Genomic DNA, 4,678 nt, shown 5'->3' on the forward strand with positions numbered 1-4,678 from the left:
ATCGCTGCGAACGTCGCAGTGAGAGCAATAAGTCTAGGGCCATCAATCACTGATAACACTAAACTGATGAGCGGTAAAAACGTTTAAAGCGTCGCCTATGGCTAATTTTGGTTGCGGACGTTTTCTGCGATGTCGCGGGTGCGCGCAATTTTAAAGCTTGACATGTTTGGTGTCTATTTAACCGACGTGACCCGATATTTTATATTTGACCAAAAAACTGGGTAATAATAAATTTTTCCGAACATAATGTTAAAAAAAAACGTTTTTTCCCCAAAATTTTCAGTAATTTTTCCTAATTATAATAAAAATAAAACCCCCAGTGGTGATTAAATACCACCAAAAGAAAGCTCTATCTGTCCCCAAAACATGGTAGAAAATTAATTTCAGTACAGCGGACGGAATAAATGTCAGTCAAAGTACCGCAGCGCTGAATACTGAAAAATGGCCTGGCCTGGAAGGGGGTGTAACACCTCGGTCAGCAAGTGGTTAAATGTGATTTAGTGGATATGGAATGCGCTGTGACATCATGATGGGCAAACGGTCATATTTTGTTTTTATTTTTTTATGTTGTAGGGTGTGTATAAAGTTAGGATTAGAAGTTAAAAGTGAAGATTTTTTTTTATTCCTGAATAAAATGTTGTAATATAGTTGTGTAAAATGAAATGTCTGTGGGCAGGATAATGCGGCATAAATGCAGCATGTGTGAGGGCTGGGACATATGGAAGTAGTGGTTGATGGTGTAGAAACCTTTTAGGCCTCATTCACATTGCATTAGGTTGGGCCATCCACATCAGTATGGTGTGCACAACCGCAATGGTCGTTCCCGGGACAGGTGCTGCGTGCGATTGCAGCCTGTTGTTCCCTGTGGGAGGATGCGGCCGTACACTGTCATATGCACACCCGTGCTCGGACGCAGATGGGATGGATCCCGGACACCCAGACCTGCACAGATGTGCAGTTTGGCTGTGCGCATTACAGCGTATGGCCGCGTCCTCCCATAGAAAACAAAGGGCTGCTACACACAGCACTTGTCCCTCCCATGAACGGCCCGATACAGGCATGCACACCGCATGAACGTACGCCCCGAGTTAGCGCAGTGTGAATGAGGCCTTATAGGAGTGCTATGTGAGTTTTCTGTATAGTGCCGGGGTACATATGACTGGGAAATGACAGGGCAGAGTATAGAGCATATGAGGTAGGCACAGTGTGTAGAATGAGCTGACATCCCCCCCACCCTGCTCTGTTATATTGAGGCACTATGGTGTGCTGAAGGTGTTAAGACACACACACTATCTCTCTCCTCATCCCCCTCCCCCCTTCCCCAGCTCGGGAGCAGTAGGAAGATCAAAGACACATGACAAACGATCCTGTATACAGGACACACAGCAGTTAGGATTGCTTACTATGAGGAGATCTGGAGATGGGACATTGCAGAGCTGACAGCCAGCAACACAGCGTGACCTCATCAGCTCGAAAGTCGGCACTCAGAGAAGAGGGGCCTGACAATTACACAGGACGGAGCTACTTCACTCTGATCTATCAGGAAGTTTGTATGCTGCCTCTGTGCTCCGATTTTTCCACCCTGCTCACCAGTCCCCGCAGGCTGCTTGTGAGCCTGTATACTGTATACTGGCCCTGGGCATGCACCTAGCTCCGTCATTATTTTTCCACCCTGCTCACCAGTCCCCGCAGGCTGCTTGTGAGCCTGTATACTGTATACTGGCCCTGGGCATGCAACTAAAAAGCTCTCAGCATCGGTCGATCTGTCTCTCTCTCCCCCCAGTCTATATCACAACCCCCACCACCCCAGGGCCTCTGTCACTTACTTTTCCCCTCCAGGCAGGCGGCAGCAGACATGCTCTGCTTCCACCACGATCTTCGGCGCTTCTGCCCAGTGAAAGTTAGCTCCGCCCCCCTGTAAGCACTTCGTAGGAATGTACCAACAGCGCAGGGGAGCCCAGGACCAGGCAAATGGTACTATTCTTATAAGTCTATGGGGGAAAGTATAGCTTGAAGTCCGGGCCCCCCCAGCCGCCGGGGCCCCTTACAATGGTACTGGCCGTACCCCCCTGACGGCGGCCCTGTCTGCAGACTGTAAAAAGAACAAAACATTTTTTTCCTCAAATGTTTTTGCTGCAACGAACAAAACGAAATTTAGACTGGAGTAAAAGGAATTTTGGACCGGAATCCCGAAAAACGTAATTAAGCAAAATCCGAATCAAAACGAAACAATTTTTTGCCAGTGCACATGTCTAGATGATACCACAAGAAATATAGAACAAAATGAAGAACGCTGCAAGTGGTATTTCTTTACCCACCCTCCCTGTGTCCTTGCAGTAGCAGAAGAGGTTAACTAGGTAAAATGTAGTCCCTTGATGAGATCCCAGCGGTGTAGAGCAGGTAGAGACTGTGCTAGAGCAGAGGTGTACAAAGCCTTGTGCAGAATGCTCAATACTACCACAAGGAGCCACCTTGTGCAAGCCCTGCCCCCTTCCTGGAAAGGGGTACCAGCAACTGAGAAACACCAATCCTGTGCTTTAAATTATTGTTAAACTACTATATGCCTCAGACAGAAGCAAACTGAGGAGTTAGGGAAAACCAATCCTGTTCCAAGAAAACCCAGCAGATCCCTCTGTATACAGTCTACCCACCACTTACTAGGTGAATCCTCACTGAATATCCAAAGATGAGGGTCTAGTATGATAACAAGCTCAGTGATGGCCCCTGCAGTGAAAATCCATAACTGGAGATTTGGTATAACACACACGCTTAATCATAGATATCTGTATGATTAAAGCTGGCCATACACCTTACAACCATCGCATGGCTTTCGTTGTGCGTTGCTTGTAAGGTCATTAACATTTCGTACGACCTGCCCATTTTGGACAGGCAGATCGTACTTGCGATCATCGCAAGCCCTCCCCACTGAGGGGAGGGCTTGCTGATGATTGCAATGCTGAGCGGGCAGTGTGTGCTTGCGCACACTGGCCCTTGCGGCTTAAGTCTTCAGAGCACGCTACCAACATGACGAAAATGGTACGATTTTCGAGCGTGCTGGGAAGACGAAAGTCGTGCGACCGTACTGTAGATGCGGTCGCACGCTGCCCATACACCTGCCGATTATCGTACGATTGCGGGATCACCCGCGATAATCGGACGATAATCGGCAGGTGTATGGCCACCTTTAGAGGGAGGGGCTGAGAATTTGTGTGTGGGGGATTTGACAGTGTGTTCTGTATTGCTGGATTCATCAATTTAACATTCTACAAAATAAATTCTTGACTTTTGTAGAATTTCTCTACCCTGAACGGCAGCACATTTGTTAGCCTGCACCTGGGATGCAGCCTTGCTGTAGCTGCATTGCACCCTATGCCTGGGATGTGTGAGCGGTGTTTGTTTGCTTTGGATTACCAGAAGCTCTTAAATCTTCAGAATCATCATCTTGATCCAGAAAGGCTGAAGAGAAATGCCGTACCATCTAAGGAAAATTAGCTAAACTAGGCTAGTTCAGTATATGCAGGGGTATATCCACTAATTGGGACTGTGGCTTTGAATTTGCTTAGTGTCCAACCATTTAGAGGCGGGTATATATCCAGAAGTTAAGGACCGTCAACCAATTAACTTTTTAGAAATACAATTTAAGGCGGAACTACAGGCAAGCAGCTAAACACATAAAATAACATAAAACACCAGACTAATGTGCTCATCTCTCTGCTTTTCCTCCTATCAGCACTCTCATTGTCAGCACATGAGTACTGCAGCACAACTGACTAACTGCTTATGCTGTTTATCCCTCTTCTGAGTCTGAGCTCAGATGTACAGGGCCTATGACAGGCAGGTGCCAAGTCAAAATTCCTTTAATGCGAGTCATACTTATACATGCATTAAAATACATAATGTTTATTAATAAATGCAGAGCTGCATACACACACACCCCCCCCCCCCCCACTTGAGGAATACTGAATTAAGTTGATGAATACTGAATTGCATATGGAATCACTATATCCATCACTTAAGCCAGAAACTGACTATAGGACACTGTGCCTGGAAGATGTGGGCTCACATTCCTGAGCGCCTGTCCTTCATCAAATGTCTTACTTGCCATTCTAAAGTTCCACTTTTGTTTGTTTACCTGCCCTTTGGCCTCGCAACAGTCCTAGGTCATTTTCCAAAAGATTGCATCCAGTCGCAGCCTTCTTGAGTGAACGAGTATTCCAACTATTGAAGCGTCATCCTGCTGGTTGTTCAGCATGCTCATACTCTAGCAGTCCATGGAACCATTTTTAAGTTAGGCTCTGATCAAGTTAAAAGTGATCGCCAAGGGGGAATGCCTCTATCCTACCCCTTGGTGTCTCCAGTTGACGGGGCAACTCCTTGGTGTCTCCAGTTGACGGGGCAACTCCTTGGTGTCTCCAGTTGACGGGAACTTTGCGCCTCACGCTCACTGCCCGCCCACATCCACGATCGGCGCGGGGAGAAGAAGGAGCAGGCGTGTGAGGATGACAGCTGCCGATAGACCCGATCTCAGAAGCAAGTTGCTGGAAGACTGCTCAGGTAAGCCTGCACTCAACATGGTGCTCTTTAATGTATTAGTGGGATTTGTCGTCCTCTATAGCTGATTATACACAGCAATGCACCATCAGCTATAGAGGATGACAAATCCTAGCAATACATTATA

Source organism: Nanorana parkeri, unplaced genomic scaffold (genome assembly GCF_000935625.1).
Source record: "Nanorana parkeri isolate BGI_ZX_2015 unplaced genomic scaffold, ASM93562v1 scaffold1473, whole genome shotgun sequence".
NCBI classification, from domain to species: domain Eukaryota; kingdom Metazoa; phylum Chordata; class Amphibia; order Anura; family Dicroglossidae; genus Nanorana; species Nanorana parkeri.